We start from the raw sequence: 18,965 nt of genomic DNA on the forward strand, positions 1-18,965 counted from the left end.
GTTGGAGAACCATTTACATTCAAATGGTCCTCAAAAGAAAGCAGGAGTAGCAATCTTTATATCAGATAAATTAAAGTTTATCCCAAATACTGTAATAAGAGAGGAAGAGGGACACTATATCATACTTAAAGGATCTATCCAACAAGAGGACCTAACAATCATCAATATTTATGCCCCTAATGTGGGAGCTGCCAAGTATATCAATCAATTAATAACCAAAGTAAAGACATACTTAGATAATAATACACTTATACTGGGAGACTTCAACATGGCACTTTCTGGAAATGATAGGACTTCTAAGCACAACATCTCCAAAGAAACAAGAGCTTTAAATGATACACTGGACCAGATGGATTTCACAGATATTTATAGAACTTTACATCCAAATGCAACTGAATACACATTCTTCTCAAGGGCACATGGAACATTCTCCAGAAGAGACCAAATACTGGGTCACAAATCAGGTCTTAATCAATACCAAAAGATTCGGATTGTCCCCTGCATATTTTCAGACCATAATGCTTTGAAACTTGAACTCAATCACAAGAAGAAATTTGGAAGAAATTCAAACACATGGAAGTTAAAGAGCATCCTGCTAAAAGATGAAAGGGTCAACCAGGAAATTAGAGAAGAATTAAAAAGATTCATGGAAACTAATGAGAATGAACATACAACCGTTCAAAATCTTTGGGATACAGCAAAGTCCTGAGAGGGAAATACATCACAATACAAGCATCCCTCAAAAAATTGGGAAAAACTCAAATACACAAGCTAACCTTGCACCTAAAGGAACTAGAGAAAGAACAGCAAATAAAACCTATACCCAGAAGAAGAGAGTTAATAAAGATTCGAGCAGAACTCAATGAAATTGAGACCAAGAACTGTAGCACAGATCAACAAAACCAGGAATTGGTTCTTTGAAGGAATTAATAAGATTGATAAACCATTAGCCAGCCTTATTAAAAACAAAAGAGAAAAGACTCTAATTAATTCACGAATGAAAAAGGAGAGATCACAACCAATACCAAGGAAATACAAATGGTTTTAAAAACATATTATGAGCAGCTATGCACCAATAAATTAGGCAATCTAGAAGAAATGGACACATTTCTGGAAAACCACAAACTACCAAACGTGGAACAGGAAGAAATAGAGAACCTGAACAGGCCAATAACCAGGGAGGAAATTGAAGCAGTCATCAAAAACCTCCCAAAACACAAAAGTCCAGGGCCAGATGGCTTCCCGGGGAATTCTACCAAACGTTTAAAGAAGAAACCATACCTATTCTACTAAAGTTGTTTGGAAAGATAGAAAGAGATGGAGTACTTCCAAATCCGTTCTATGAGGCCAGCATCACCTTAATTCCAAAACCAGACAAAGACCCCACCAAAAAGGAGAATTACAGACCAATATCCCTGATGAACATGGATGCAAAAATTCTCAACAAGATACTAGCCAATAGGATCCAACAATACATTAAGAAAATTATTCACCATGACCAAGTAGGATTTATCCCCGGGACACAAGGCTGGTTCAACACCCGTAAAACAATCAATGTGATTCATCATATCGAGAAGAGAAAAACCAAGAACCATATGATCCTCTCATTAGATGCAGAGAAAGCATTGGACAAAATACAGCATCCATTCCTGATCAAAACTCTTCAGAGCATAGGGATAGAGGGAACATTCCTCAGCATCTTAAAAGCCATCTACGAAAAGCCCACACAGATATCATTCTCAATGGGGAAACCCTGGGAGTCTTTCCCTTAAGATCAGGAACACGACAGGAATGTCCACTCTCACCACTGCTATTCAACATAGTACTAGAAGGCCTAGCCTCAGCAATCAGGCAACAAAAAGAAATAAAAGGTATTCAAATTGGCAGAGAAGAAGTCAAACTCTCCCTCTTTGCAGATGACATGATACTGTACATAGAAAATCCAAAAGCCTCCACCCCAAGATTGCTAGAACTCATATAGCAATGTGGCAGGATACAAAATCGATGCCCAGAAATCAGTGGCATTTCTATACACTAACAAGGAGACTGAAGTGAAATTAAGGGGCCAATCCCATTTACAGTTACACCCAAAAGCATAAGATACCTAGGAATAACCTAAACAAAGATGTAAAGGATCTATACTCTAAAAACTACAGAACGCTTCTGAAAGAAATTGAGGAAGCCACAAAGTGATGGAAAAATATTCCTTGCTCATGGATTGTAAGAATTAATATTGTGAAAATGTCAATTCTACCCAGGGCAATTTACACATTTAATGCAATCCCTATCAAAATACCATGGACTTTCTTCAGAGAGTTGGAATAAATCACCTTATGATTTGTGTGGAATCAGAAAAGACCCTGAATAGCCAGGGGAATATTAAAGAAGAAAACCAGAACCAGGAGCATCACAATGCCAGATTTCAGGTTGTACCACAAAACTGTGGTCATCAAGACAGTGTGGTACTGGCACAAAAATAGACACATAGATCAATGGAACAGAATAGACAACCCAGAAATGGGCCCTCAACTCTATGGTCAACTAATATTCGACAAAGTAGGAAAGACTATCCACTGGAAAAAGGACAGTCTCTTCAATAAATGGTGCTGGGAAAATGGGACAGCCATGTGCAGGAGAATGAAACTAGACCATTCTCCTACACCACACACCAAGATAAACTCAAAATGGATGAAAGATCTAAATGTGAGACAAGAATCCATCAAAATCCTAGAGGAGAACACAGGCAACACCCTTTTTGAAGTTGGCCACAGCAACTTCTTGTAAAATATATCTGTGAAGGCAAGGGAAACAAAAGCAAAAATGAACTATTGGGACTTCATCAAGATAAGAAGCTTCTGCACAGCAAAAGAAACAGTCAACAAAACTAAAAAACAACCTACACAATGGGAGAAGATATTGGCAAATGACGTATCAGATAAAGGGCTAGTTTCCAAGATCTATAAAGAACTTATTAAACTCAACACCAAAGAAACAAACAATCCAATCATGAAATGAGCAAAAGACATGAAGAGAAATCTCACAGAGGAAGACATAGACATGGCCAACATGCACATGAGAAAATGCTCTGCATCAGTTGCCATCAGGGAAATACAAATCAAAACCACAATGAGATACCACCTCATACCAGTGAGAATGGGGAACATTAACAAGACATGAAACAAAAAATGTTGGAGAGGATGCGGAGAAAAGGGAACCCTCTTGCACTGTTGGTGGGAATGTGAACTGGTGCAGCCACTCTGGAAAACTGTGTGGAGGTTCCTCAAAGAGTTAAAAATAGACCTGCCCTACGACCCAGCAATTGCTCTGCTGGGGATTTACCCTAAAGATACAATGCAGTGAAACGGCAGGATACCTGCACCCCGATGTTTCTAGCAGCAATGTCCACAATAGCCAAACTGTGGAAGGAGCCTCGGTGTCCATCGAAAGATGAATGGATACAGAAGATGTGGTCTATGTATACAATGGAATATTACTCAGCCATTGGAAACGACAAATACCCACCATTTGCTTCAACGTGGATGGAACTGGAGGGTATTATGCTGAGTGAAGTAAGTCCATTGGAGAAGGACAAACATTATATGGCCTCATTCATTTGGGGAATATAAAAAATAGTGAAAGGGAATAAAGGGGAAAGGAGAGAAAATGAGTGGGAAATATCAGAGAGGGTGACAACACATGAGAGACTCCTAACTCTGGGAAATGAACAAGGAGTAGTGGAAGGGAGTTGGGTGGGGGGTGGGGGTGACTGGATGACAGGCACTGAGTGGGGGCACTTCATGGGTTGAGCACTGGGTGTTATGCTATATGTTGGCAAATCAAACTCCAGCAAAAAATATACAAACAATTTTAAAAAAATAAACACGTTATTTCAAATAGCACAGTTATTGAAAAAATATTATTTTGCCCAATATGTTCTGAACAGATATTCTTTTCCCCCTTTTTCCTTTGGAAATTAAGGGGTTGGATGGATTTGTGTTTGTGTGATGCCTTAACAGTTGCTACCCTCAGTTAGGGATGCATTTCCTACAAGGTGATAGAGATTTAAGTTACCTTAGACAAATAGGGTTTAGTTTTTCCTCTATAACCAGAAGACTGGCAGCTGCCAAGGACCATCCTAGTTGAAGCTAAAGCCTCTGCAAATCCCTTAATATTCTCCTAAAGTCACAAAACGTCTGTCCCTGCTCCAGGCTTCACGCTCTCATTCAAGACAGGAAGAAACAAAGAAGTAGTGGCAACCTCTTCTTTGAACTCTAAAAATTTTCTGTACATCACATTTATTTACTTCTTTTGCAGCTTTTTTGTGGTATAGTTGCTACACAAAGAACTACACATATTTAATAATTATAGTTTGCTGAGTTTAAACATATGCATGCACATTGATACCATTGACACAATCAAGATAGGGATATCCAACTCCTCCTCATGTTTCCTGGAGTCCCTTTGTGTTTACATTTATTTGTTGTTTAGTTTTGTTTGTGGTAAGAATAATTAATGTGACCTACCCACTTAACATTTCCAAGTATACAATAGTGGGTGGTTAACTCTAGGCACGATGCTGCACAGCTGATCTCTAGAACTTATTCATCTAGCATAACTGAAATAAATGAAAGCTCCAGTAGGCAACCCTACAGAAATGGAGGTCTATGAATTGCCGAACAAATATTATGCAAAGCTCTTCTTGCAGCTCTTTGTGATTCACGGCACGTGGGCACCACATCATATGGGCATTCATGTCTGCAGGTGGAGAAAGTGAATATTGAGATTTTTCCACTTTTACAGTTGAAATGAATAAGGGAGAAGAGTTTCACGATTGGTGGGTGGGCAGCCAGCCAACAGAATCTGCCATACCCACACTATGGCTGTGTATACATCTTCTTTTTTGGATTCCTTAATTCATCTCCTTTACTCGACTCTCTCTGCATGTGTGTTTTGTTTTGCATCCGTTGCTCTTTTTTTCCCCTATGGTTTCCGCCTCTTGTGTCATGCTTAAAAAATAAAAAAAAAATCCTTCTTTCTCATAAAACGACTCTATAAGCAGTCAGGCACATTTTCTTCTTTTACGATTTTAGGTTACTTACCTTTTAAATCCATTTGGGACTGGTATAAGCCATGGGGGTAAATCTCCAACTTCCTGTTTGTGATAGAGTTCACCCATCATACTTGAACAGTTTAATAATCGTCTACATGTTCCCCACCAAATAGACATGCTAGCTTTATCGTACAATATTGAATTTTGGGGTCCTTTCTACACATTCTAAACATGGATTTCTTTGCCCATTCTGCTTTGAATGTCATATCTGTGTAACTCCTGTAGCTTCCTAATCTATTTTAGTGCCTGGCACTGCAAGTCTCCTTGTTATCTGAAATATTTTGTTGGATTTCCTCATCTATTCCATGTTCCTCATTATGCAAGGTATTAGTTTGAATAATGGTTAGTTTAGTTGGGTCTCCTTGAGCGTCTGGGAGCCTTGGAAAGTTGTCTGCTCTTGTGGCCTTGGATGCTATAGACTAAAAAGTCATTCCTGGACCTCCTGAAACCAAGTGTTTTTACATTGATGCAACAAGTCATTTTGGTGGACAGTTTCCAGAGAAGGGGAACCTGGAGATTCAGGAAAGCATCTAGGACATGTTAATGAGTGGTTTTAGTCATTGATGCATATAAGCTTTCCCCAAAAGAGAATCCTTCCTCCTTTCAATTTTTTCCTTGGAATCCTGTCTAAGATCCCCAACGTCGCAGGCTCACAGAGAGCATTGCCAGAGCAACACAGATACTGGAGGACACAAATTGATGTCAGCAGCGGTCAATACTTTTTCCCTGTGGATTCTTTTGCCTTCAATGAGTTTCTATTTTTAGTACAGGATGAAGGGTATTTATAGCTCCAGTTTTTCTGAGATCAGACACCATGCCAGGTATGTGGTTCAGACAATGGGAGAACCCTCCTGATGAAGTGCCATACCTTGCCAGGCCCCGGGCAATTTTTCTGTAATGACATATCCCCGGTGGATTCCCTGCTCCATTCCATCATTGTGATCCATGTGCCAAATTCCTGGGCTTGACACATGTAAAGAGATAATTCACATGATCCCCAGCTTGTTTTTCACTCTGTTTAAAAAAATGCAATAAAACTTTACAGTACGACCAGCATGACTCAATGTTGTTTCTGGATTTCAAAATATTGAGGTTAGATGTGCTAATGATTTGCTCTGGAGCTACTTTTACAAGGCCAGCCAGAGCCCCTCTTGCCAGCACATCTGAAAAAGGGATGGTAGTGTGTTCCCAGCATGACCTACCCCCCTTCCCTACCCCAGGGTGCACCATGTCTGCAGCTCCACAACCCGAGCACTGAGCACTGAGCACCGATCACCGAGCACTGGGGCTGAGGGAGGGTGGATCACCTATGACGTAGCAGCCACCACCTCTAGGTACTGAATAGAAACAAAACCCCATTCCAGGTAAGCTTGTTCTGTCCTCCCAATACAGAGAGAAGTGATGAAGAATGCACTTTTTCACTAAATGCAACTGGATGGAATTCTTCCCAAATATCTACCTTCCTCATTCTCCTCACACCTGAGCTATCCGATTCAATCTCTCGCTGGCTCCTTTATTATCTCGTTTACCTTAAGGGCAGGCAAGGTCAAAAGGACTGAACTTGGTTGCTAGAAAATAATCTCTTTGTTTTGATCCGAAAAGACTTGGCTTCTCGCAGAGTTTTAGTTTATAGAAAATGCCATAGCATTGATCTCACAGAGAGGGACGATTATAGAGGTCCAGAGTTAACCTTATCTTTTAAATAAAACCTTTTATTTATGGAGAGAGTCTTTGTGGCATGTCTGGACTCCTTCTTCTTCTTCTTCTTCTTCTTCTTCTTCTTCTTCTTCTTCTTCTTCTTCTTCTTCTTCTTCTTCTTCTTCTTCTCCTTCTTCTTCTTCTTCTTCTTCTTCTTCTTTTCCTTCTTCTTTTCTTCTTCTTTTCTCCTCCTCCTCCTCCTCTCCTCCTCCTCCTCCTCCTCCTCTCCTCCTCCTCCTCCTCTCCTCCTCCTCCTCCTCCCTCTCCTCCTCCTCCTCCTCCTTCTTCTTCTTCTTCTTCTTCTTCTTCTTCTTCTTCTTCTTCTTCTTCTTCTTCTTCTTCTTCTTCTTCTTCAATGTAAAGAGGACTTTGTTTCATAACCATAAAGAATATTTACTTAAGAGTTGGTTTTAGGTAGGACCCCTCACATTAACACTAATGAATGTTACTTGTCTGAAACCCTTGACAAAAATCCCACTCATCACCCTGAGGCCTTCTGTATGCCTCTTCAATTTGAGAACTCTTATTTATAATCCCCCCTGGTTTGACCCTCTTTGGACTTCTGGCGAGGGAGAATGGGAGGATGGGTGCGGGTCCTAGAATCGCGCTGTTAGAATGACTATCTTGTGCTGCCTAACGTGGTGTGTCTGTGCATCTATGAGTCGCTTGCTTATCTCAGAAAGCTGCTTTCTCTGTCTTAATATTTTGCCTACCATCTTTTGTAAATGCTCCTGTTTACAAACAAGCTTCTGTGTGGTTGAATAATCTGAATTCTGGGCCTTTCTTTAAAACAAGCTTTTAGTGACATTGAATCAGGCTGAGTCGATGACACAATCCTTATGCTGAGAACCCACCCACTGGTCACATGGTTTCCTCCCTGGGTAATTATACTGGCTGATGGAGAGGACGGCATCAAAACAAAGGAGCGGTGCTGTGTTCATCCCTGAAATCTTTTCTTTAATTGATCATTTTAAAATCCTATGACTCACACAAGGCCCTCCTGCAGTGATTCAGAATATTCACCAAATCTCTGCTAACTTCAGGTAGCAAGTCCTGACGCCCTCCCCACCGTCATGCAGGGAAATCCAAACATATTACCCATGGTGCTCTTTGGCCACCTCCCACCTACACTGTCTGGGTTTTGCCCTCTCTCCCCCTACATCTCCCCGAAACATAGAACTGAGAAAAGAAGTGAAGTCTGCCATATGCCAGAGTTTGATTTTATGTCCATTAAAGTCAGTGCCTGCAGAAGGAAATGAGCATTTTTGGCAGGGTGCTGATGGAATAGGTATTAAAGAGAGTGTCGCAGAATGAGACTTCCCCAAGTGACGTGGGGTAGGCTTCTCATCTTTGGCCTCCAAATTTTCACCTCTAAAATGCAGTCAGTGTTGCCTCTCAAGAATCCTTAAAGATGTTTGTGAACAAATTAAGGCTTTCCTCTTTTAAAAGTCTTGTTGGGTCTTAACGTGAGAATTTTATATTAGTCTATCTCTTTAGAAGAAAAGCAAATTAATTATTTGCTTGTTGAAACTTCTCATCTGGAAAACTTTGGGTTTCAATACATTATGGGTTGATTTTTTTTTTTTCTTTTTGTCTTGTATACAGATGGTTTTCCCAGATGAAACAACATTGCCCTTGCTTCTTGCCCTGTCTGTCCCAATGTTGGGTTTACAAACTATAGCCAATATGTAAAAACACTGCACATTTCCTCTGAGGTTGTATGTGTGTGTGCGTGTGTCTGTGTGTATACTATTTAATTCACAAACGAGTCTAGCTGATACCCAGAAATAGAATTGCTCTGGTGATAGAATGAAACTCATCTGCATATCCAGAACATCAATCAGCACAGAATGTCTTGAACAAAGGACGCTGACTGCTCCTGGTTGCTTTGGATGGTCCCAAGAGGGTGGTTACTACTCAGATTCGAAAGACTCCACTGTGAGAGCTTACCCAGCTGATCTGAGCCCGAGCTAGAGCATGAGCTTTCAATCTTTGGAAAAGAAACCGAGAAACAGAAGCTGTTGGGCTGGTGGCCTGGCAGATCGGGCTGGAGAGAATATCGCCCCGCCACCCGTCCTGTCCTGCCTCTGCAGGCTGCCCCCCGCAGCCCGGATACTATCAGCATTGTTGGCAGGGTCCGTCTGGGTGGTGGATGATTAATGAGCTGTAACTACAACTATCTTTGACAAAAAACAGTGGGCTGCCAGGGATGGGGGAAGTTGGGGGTGGGAATGGTAAGCGGGGCTCGTTTTATCTCAAAAATGTCCCCCCTCCCTCATAAAAACATCTGAAGCAGTTCCCTTCAACGTGGTACAGTCTAATTTTGCGTATGAGTGCTTTTCTGGGACACGGGTTTTTTTTTTTTTTTTTTTTTTTTTTTTTTTTTTACCCTAAAGCAAGTCTTGCAGAGAATTTAGAAGTTTGGAGGCCAGGAGGGCAATTTAGGTCTGGTGGTTGTTGTTTGAGGTTTTCGAAGCAGAATCAGCTTTCTTGGGCAACTCAGGAGCTGGTGGGCTGGGTCTTGTATAAAAGAGCATACATGTGCAAATTGAACACTCATGTCAGAAAGCGTGTAAGAGGAGGAAAGAGAAGCTTGCTTTGAAGGTTAATTGCCAGAATTCATTTGCTCTTCAGGTTCTCCGAGTGCTGGCCTGGGGAGTACATAATTTGTTTCAGGAGAGAGCTGTTCGCTCTCTAATCAGATTGAAGCGTGCTCCATTGCTATAGGTGTCCTGCTGAAACCCAGTCTGGTTATATTTCACTGCCAACATGAGCGATTACATTAGCCTTTTAATATGTACTTTGGTCCACAAAACCACCGCTGTAAAAGCCCTCGCATTAGGAACAGGTTGTAAATAATCTGCTGCCGCAGCACCGAACTCCTTGTAATTTCTCCTCTGACCATAGCGTATCTGCTCAGCGACAAGGCCAAGTAATGTGCTGTGCGGCACATTAGGTCATCCAAGGCTTGGCAGGAGTCATGTCTGTTTCAAATGACAACTCCAGGTGAGTGCATGCACACCAGCCCAAATCCCACCCGTCTTCCCTACCGCTGGAAGTGGTCAGCTCTCTGCGATGTGTACAAGCCAGTTTCTTCCTCTTCTTTTTCTTTTGGAGCTGGCTTCAACCCCCCCTAGGCAAGTCCAACAAGCATCTCCCTCCTCCCATAAGCGGAGAGCAGAGTCCCCCCCCACCCCGCCCCTGCCCCCCGACAGACTGCAGGAGGGCTCCTTTGGTAGAGGCATGGTCTGGGATGAGGCGTTGGCATGCCCCACGGCGCGGGTGGAACGTGTCGCTCCCCGGGGCGTCTTGCTGAGAACGGACGGGATCCCGGAGACAGTGCCGGGCCACTCGTGTGACCTTTGCCCGCTCTGAGGAGTCGGCTGCCTCTCCTGCAGCGGTAGACAGGCTAATGATCCCCCAAGGAAATTTCAGATTCACTTTCAGGATGGAAAAACCAAAGCATCACTTGAGCTCATCTCTGTTGTCTTTTAATCATCTGCCAGATCAATAAACTGCTTCTGGAGACCAGAACCTTCAAGACGGCGTCTGGTATACACTGTCTGCATGGTATAAAGCGTGTTGGCTGCCGCAGGCCCAGACTTACAGCACACTTTCCAGCCCAGCTGGCCAAGGCGCTGGCCAGGCTTTCCCCTTGCCCCTGCCCCAGAGGTGGGGGCTCGGGGTAAAAGGCCCAGGGGCAGCACCCCGAGGGTGCCTTCGCGTGAAACAGGACTCATCTTAGACCCGAGGGAAGTGAGGATGGCTCGGGCCCCTTCCAGCTCACGTTAACGAACCGTTGGGGTTAAATGAGGCTCGGTCACCTTCTTCCACACTGTGATGACAGCCACTGCTCACACTGGAGTTACTCTATCCCTGAGAACTTTACAGGACATCCTGGGACTCCTTTCCCTGAAGGTCTCAGGAGGAACGTCCTAACCCACAAGGCGGGGCTATGAGCAGCTGTCTGTAGGATGGGCGCATGAACCTGTGAGACCAAGACCACTTAAGCCCTTTGTTTCGGGATGTGGTCGATGTCACAGCAAGCAGGAGAAAAGTCTCCTAAGCCTTCCTGAAAGCCACTTGAGGAGCTGATGCTCAGCCAAGTTGTGAGGAGGGGAATCTCATCCCATCCACTTGCCTTCGAAAATCCATCTCCCAATTACCAAACAACTAGGGTCTTTCACCTGATCTGAAAACGATGCCAGAACTCAGTTTTCTTACTCAGCAGCTTTGTTAATTCTCAGTTTCTTATACTGGTGGGAGCCACGGTGGTTCTTTGGAGGCTCCAAATACTGCAAAAGTTATACTTCTTCCTGAAAATCCAACACACAAACCTTACTAAAGTATAGAATACATGTTGCAAAGACCAATCAAGTTCTTATTTTATCAAGATAAATACTTTGATACTGAGTTAGTAATTTTTCACAATTTTTTTTTTTTTTGAGAGAGAGAAAGATTGAGAGTGGGAGGGAGAAGCAGAGAGAATCCCAGGCAAACTCTGCAATGAGCCTGATGTGGGGCTCAATCCCACGAACCTGAGATCATGATCTGAGCGGAAACCAAGAGTCAGACATTTAACTGAGTCACCTGGGTTCCCCCACATCCATTCTTTTAAAAACTCTTCAAGTCTCTCCACTTTGCTAAAACCTCAAGGATGCACTTGGTCTGTTTACACTGGGCAACCCAGCTCTAATTTTATTAGTCACCCTAAATTGGCTATCCTAGCTCACTTACTGAGAAGCTATAAAGTCTCTTGGAGTCGGAAACAGGAGAGGAAACACATTTGAAAGGTGAGGAGAGAACAGTGCACAAAACCATCAGGATGAATGTTGCTTTCGTTGCAAAAACCGGAAACAAGAAATTTCAAAATGCAAATAAGCCTAGAGCTTACCTGGTCCCGCATGTGCTCAGAAGGACAAATGACGAAAGTGAGTTCCACTGGTGTGTTCAGGGGTAGTGGGCAGACCACAGGATTTAAAGTCAGAAAATACAAGTGGTTTTATTTTTTAAGAGATGCACACCAAGTACTTTGGGGTGAAATGATGGGATAACTGGGAAATTATGTCAGCAACCTAAAAATAGATGAAGCAAATTTGTTTTTCTTTTTAGTGATTTTATTTATTTATGTATTCATGAGAGACACAGAGATAGAGGCAGAGACACAGGCAGAGGGAGAAGCAGGCTCCCTGCTGGGAGCCCGATGCAGGACTCGATCCCAGGACCCTGGGATCACGACCTGAGCCAGAGGCTCAACCACTGAACCACCCAGGCATCCCAGATGAAGCAAGACTGGGTGATGGGCACAGGGTGATCTATTCTCTCTACTTTCCTTATGTTTGAAAATTTTAATAATAAAAAGAATACCCAACATACTTGGATTCCCATTTTGATGTCAATGTTCATTGGCCAGGTCATGCAGAATCAGTCATCCAACCTCTTGGCTTCCTAGGTTGTAAAATCAGGCATTAATTCTCATAGTTGTTTTGAGGATATAATGGAGTAATGAATAAAAAGTCTTTGTCAACTCTAAAGGACTACACAAATGTAAGTTGTTTACTGACGACAGTAGATGACATGTTGATGAGATACCTGATGTGACGGTCGAGAACAGGGCTCACTGCCTAATCTCAGTTCCAGCTCTTCCCAGATGGTGCAGGGTCCACCTCCACAGGCAGGTTTGAACCTTTCCTGGGGATGTAGTGACATTTTATCCCTAGGTTCCATTCAGTGGTGTAACCGATGTGGAAGATGGGCTGGGGAGAAAGCTTGGCTGCAGCTGGCTGGCAGGATGACAGAGGTACTCTTTTATCTCACTGTCAATTTCAGGGCATCTGATGCTGGCAGCTTGCTCTTTTATTTTCAACGTGGACCACAAAAGCTCGGTGAAAATAGAAGTGGTGACAAAGCCTCCCTGGAGGCCTCCTCTAGGGGAATGCCTGAAGCCGATGCAATCACTTTCTGCCATCTCTTTGGACCAAGCATCCCCAGCCTTTGGGTGCACCTGGCTTTGCTGTGTGCTCTCACTCACGACATGTACCATGATGGGCAGGTCAGGCTAAAAATCCGAATCCATAAAATGGGCTATTAATACCTGTCTCCTAGGACAGTTGCATGAATCAAGTACGATCATGCAATATATCATGTTGTTGATGCTGTGGTACGTGTCACAGCAAGCAGAAAAACCTCAGCCTCATAAACCTTCCTGAAAGCTACTCGAGGGGCTGATGCTCAGCCCAGTTGTGAGGAGGGGAACTTGGCCCACCCATTCCCCTTAGAGAGCCCTTTCCCCAATGCCAAGCACATGGGCTTCTCCATTGACTTGTCCCTTTGCTCACCCTCCCTAACTACCCTTCTTCCCTCCCTCTTTTAACCAGCCGTCCAATTGAAATAACTCTATAGGCTCATTTTTCCCTTTTACTGGGGCACTTTCATTTTTATCTCAATCCACCCTGCCACCTCTCAGTGAATGGTATTTCAGCCTGGTGGGACACAGCATTGAGGAGAGGAACCAGCACGCCACCCAGCACAGGACACCCGCCTTGGCTCAGGACACAACTGGTAAAGACTGACTGTCATGCTGAACACACAGGCAAAGCCAAACACAGGTTAGATTGGCCCTAGGTGCATTTTGCATTTTTATTGCTTTTTTGGATCCTTGAGCAGCTTGGAAGAGACGTCCATACTGCATTCATCTCCTTGGCTTTATTTTTTTTTTTTTTTTCATCTCCTTGGCTTTAAAGGGTCAATTAAGAAGGGATTTCTAGTGATGAGACATCAATCCAGTTTTAGAGAAAAACTCACAGATGCTGCTGCTAAGTGTCCTTTCTCATTAAGGCCTATTTGTTGAAATAATGAGAGCAGAGGATTAAATATTTGGGTTCCTATGACTTTCCCTCATGAGAGCTGTCACACGCTGACATTTGAAAGACAGATTCCCTTTTGTGACAGGCCTCCCTTCCTGACCTATTTGGGGTTATATATTTGGAATTCAGGGTTCCCACCTACGTCAATGGAAATCCTGTGGGCAGAGGGAGGGCAGGCGTTCGCACACACCCACACCGGGCAGAAGTCTTCAAACAACAGGGTGGAGCAAAGAGCTTTGCTCTGGGAGAGGGATTTTATTGTCTGAGGCTTGGACTCACACTCTTCAATTTAGTGAGAATGACTGGAACTTTATTACCATTCATTTTCATACTTACAGTGAAGTTGTCTACCAACATAAAAACTTGAAACATAAATATTTATATTTAACAGACATTTATTGCACGATTTCTAGACCTCTGGAATGTCAGACAAATGCTCGATTAAGGTGGTCTCCCCTGCCTGAGGCATCATGGGGGCCCTAGTATTGATTTTTAAAGGGTGCAAGAGAGGGAGGAGGAGATGATGTTCGGGCTGTACCTGAGAGTCAGCCATGTTTTGAGGAGCAAGTCTCTGAGACGCACACATGCATGGAAATATAGAAAAATACACATTTAGGGAAATATCCAGTACCCAATGGCCAACGCTTCACTGTTGCTCTGTTTGCATTTTCCCACCACGGGTCTGTCTCTCCACCATAGGCTGGCCCAGGATGGATTGCTTGCTTCCAAGGGAGCCCTTATGTCTGAGATAAGATCACAGAGCTTTGGCTACACTTCTCATGGCTTCCTGTACAGTGTCCTTCCTTGTTGTTGTTGTTTTTTTTTTTTTTTTTTTAAAGTATTTTTTTTTATTTATTTATGATAGTCACAGAGAGAGAGAGAGAGGGGCAGAGACATAGGCAGAGGGAGAAGCAGGCTCCATGCACCGGGAGCCCGATGTGGGATTCGATCCTGGGTCTCCAGAATCGCGCCCTGGGCCAAAGGCAGGCGCCAAACCGCTGCGCCACCCAGGGATCCCCCGTTGTTGTTGTTTTTAACCAATATATCTTTTATTTAACACATTTAGATTAAATGCATTCAATTTCTTCGTGCCTCTGTTTCCCCAGTGACTTAGAGAAAGTGAAATGGGGTTTTCACTTGATGTTATGGGCAAACTAAAATGGAAAACATTTATTTCCAGGCAATGAAGTTTGAGGAAATGCTCCATCAAATCAGCCCTGTGTTTTGGGAACACCTTTTATCACAGTATTTATTCTTCAAATGTGCAGCAGGCACATTGGCTTGTACAGTGTCTTTGTAGGCTTTTGATAAATGTTGACAGATTTAAGTTTCACATTACTCCATTTACTAGTGACGTGGAATCTGCTAGAGGGTTTTGTGCTCCGGTAAGATGATTTGTGTGGGAAAAATGACTCCTGTGAGTTCCTCCCATGAACTTTAGTGGGATTTATCTGAGCCTCTCCTACTGCACTTACTACATTCCACCCTGTAATACTGTTGCTGAGTATGGACATCTCCCCTCCTTCTAGATTACAAGCTTTTGAGAGTAAGAGTCATATCATACTAATCTTTGTTTTTTTTTTCTACAGCACATTTCTTGTCTTATAGTTAAGTCTAAAGAAATACTTTCTAATAAAAGAGCAAACAGATTTTGTGAAATTTTTAAATCCAATCATTTTAGGTATGTATTTAAAAAGCAAAGTGAAACTCTCTGCAGGTAGAGTTGTGGGATTCTCTGGGTACCTGTGATAATTCTTTTCTTCATAAGCTAAACAATATAAAACAGGGAGAGATACAGAAATGGAAAAAATTAGAAATTGCTGCAGTTAGTATTTGAATACATTCACTGAAATGATAGATGAGAAAAGCAGAAGAGAAAAATGGTTTTGGAACCAGCTTTGGTCTACCAGTAATGAGGGAAGCAGACTTCATACTCTCTGCCTATAAAAAATAATGACATGGTACAAGAGGGTTCATAGCAGATTTGTTCACAATAGCCCTAAACTGGAAAAAAAAAACTCTGAAATGTCCATCACCAGTAAAATAAAGAAATAAATTGTGATGTATTCGCGTGACAGAATACAGTTCAACAAAATAGAACAATCTTCCGATACACAAAACCACACAAAGACAAAATGCTGAGAGAAAGAAATCATACACAAGGGATGCCTGGGTGGCTCAGTGGTCGAGCATCTGCCTTCAGCTCAGGGGTGTGATCCTGGGGTCCTGGGATCGAGCCCCGGGTCAGAATCCCTGCAGGGAGACTGCTTCTCCCTCTGCCTGTGTCTCTGCCTCTCTCTCTCTGTGTCTCTCATGAATAAATAAATAAAATCTTAAAAAAAAAAAGAAGCCAGACACGAAAAGTGTGTATACTGTACGATGGAATTTCTAGAAGGTTCAAGAACAGTCAAAATCGATGTTTGGTATGACAGACATTGGGAACGTTGTTTCCCCTGAGGAACTCAGGAATGATGGAGAAGGGGCATGATGCAACCCTCTTGGATGCTAGAAATGCTCCATATTTTGATCTGGGTGATGTTTATATATGGGTAAAATCATGAAAGTCCACCCTGAAGATGTATGCAATATATACTTATGCAACTTATTATATATAGAATAACTCAAATTGAAAAAAAATAAAGGGAAAAGAAGCCTTGCTGTTTATTGAGTGCTTATTATGTGCCAGGTAAAATGCTAAGCTTTTTAATACTAAGCTTTAAAAATATTAAGCAATTTGCCACAGGTCACAGAGTCTGTCAGAGAATTTGGACATAAGCTCAGCTCTCGCCAGCTCCAGATCCCTGACTCCAAACCTCTGTACTCTGTGGTCCCTGCCCACCAGCCAGCGAGCTAATCCTCGGCCTTGCAGGGACTTGGCCCTTTCGGTCGCGGGTCCTCCAAGCAGAGCAGGTGGGCCTGTGGAAGCCACAGCGGCTCTGCCCAGAGTGTCTGTTTGATAACAATAAACCTCTGTTGCCGTATTAACAGAGCTGTTAAAACATTTCCCTTGCTGTTGGTTATGTCAAAAGCCCTTGCCAAGTCTTGGGGACAGTGGCCTGATTGTTGAGGGAAAGAACTTACTGGAGGAACAGTGAATGGAGTTTTCAATAAGGCTGGGAGGTAAGAACAGAAAACACATTCTTTGTGGTATTTCTTCATATTTGAAGTTCATTCTGGCTGGGTGCTCTTTTGGGGAAAGAAAACCAAAAATGAGGTTTCAGAACACATTCATTTCCCCTCCATCTACTGTTCTTTCCTTTTGATTTCATTATTTCAGTTTAATTTGTTAGAATTATGAGGTTTAATCTATAAACCCGACGAGTTATTAACATTTAATAAATGGACATTTACTATCTTAATATTTATTAATGAGGTTTCAAGTATATGAACCACAATACTCACATAGTATAAAATGAAAGAAAAGAGAAATCCATGCCTGGATCATGGTCTATCTTATGCTTATCCCCAAGTCTCTCCTTCCTGCTATGGTCTGCAGGCATTTATACCCTCTTTGGCTCTGCAGTCTGCCATATTGTATACTGGAGAATTCTTGCCATGCTGCTCTCAGGGAATTCTGAGAAGGAGATTCTAACACGGTCTCCAAGAAACTAGCACCAGAAGGGACTCACTTATGACTCTAGTTTAGTTAACTCTCTAGAAATTCCTTTGTCTCCCTTTCAAGTCCTGGAGTCTGACGCTATATGAAGGAGACAAGAGGAAGGATGGCTATAGACAGCTCATTCACTGACACTGTTACCTCAGACAAGGCACTCGGCTTCTGTAAGCTTCCTCAGGTTTTTGTCTATAAAATGGTACAATATCTAGATTACACTAGAAAGCTACTTTGCTTGGGAGAGTTCTTTGGACATTGAGGGAATGCACCAAGTAATGATTATAATGATGCCTAATTTAATAGAAGTAACTGAAAGCCTGAGTCCATAGAATATGTGAATAAGACTTCAATGCTGCACACCTACTTAATGACTTTATTTTCTTTACTGGGTGTAAATTGGAGCTGCAAAGGGCTGGGTTTCAAGCTCTACCACATTCCAAAATCAGCTAAATGTAAGATTTAAAACTTCGATTCCTAATTGGAAATGAGAAGCCTTAATAAGGTGCCCCCAGTCCTCATTTTCCAAACCCTGAATTGGTTTATGTTAAACATAGGTTTAAATCGTCTAATCAGAAATTCTGTTATGCAGAAATAATCTGATAAAGTTTAGTTTCTTTTCCATTACCTGGATCGGGCATGACCACTGGGACCATAGAGTGACACTCCTTCCAATAGGAGTGGACAAATGTGTGCCCACAATCTTCACAATGACATTGGGTAATTCTCAGAATATTTCTCTTCTCGGCCTCCAGGTAACCCCAGTGGTGCACCAGCATGGCCTCAGGGATGAGCACTAATTTTTATCCCTGATCTAAGACCTGGGTCAGGTCCTGTATCAGTGGGGTTTTTTTTTTTTTTACCTCTGATCTGGGATACTTTTAAGAAATCAAAGTAGAACAAGCTGTATTAAATCTGGGCCTAGGTGAAACATCTTAGCACATGGCTCTGGCCAGAGTGCAGAATTATGAACAGAATCACTCGTACCTGTTCACGTTTGGGTTCTATTTTTCTTCCCTTATTCCTTCGTCCAGTAGGTGGCACTCCTGAGTGAGGCGTCTTTGCTAAGGTGGTGGAGTCACTCCAAAAGCAGCTATCTTTGCAGCAAGTAGATGGATGATTAAGAATTCCTGCTGGCAACATGACAAGGGAGCCACTGAGGTAGATAAAGGCAAGCAGACAGAAAGAAACACGGGGACACCCAGTGCAACTGGGTATTTCGAGAAAGAAGCTGGGGTAATGGTGGAAATGTCTTAGGGAAAGTGGACTCTTGCTTATCCAAGGTCTAACTACATACTTTCAAGCTCTTGTGAGCAACATTTTTAGGTCTTAAAATAACATCAAGTTTATCTAGAACTTCCCATTCTACCATTGCTAACTAATCTTTTCTATCTAGGCCTTGTCTCCCTGGATCACCAGTTTTGTCTAACCGTTTTGTGAGAAGCCATTTAGTATGCATGTGGGGCCCTTTCCAGCTTTCCAACAAGGCAAGGGGACATATTACCTTGAATTCACATACTTGCCAGACAGACTCTGGCTGTGGTCTGGTTGCACAGGAAGGTAACTCCTGTTTTCTTGATTTCAACCATCTCTAGCTTCTTCTTTCTATAGGGAGATGGTTTCAGCAAATAGTTATCACATATTTGCATCTTCTAGACTGAACTGTCTCAGCTTCTAAACT

The sequence above is a fragment of the Canis lupus genome, chromosome 5 (assembly GCF_048164855.1).
Source record: "Canis lupus baileyi chromosome 5, mCanLup2.hap1, whole genome shotgun sequence".
NCBI lineage: Eukaryota > Metazoa > Chordata > Mammalia > Carnivora > Canidae > Canis > Canis lupus.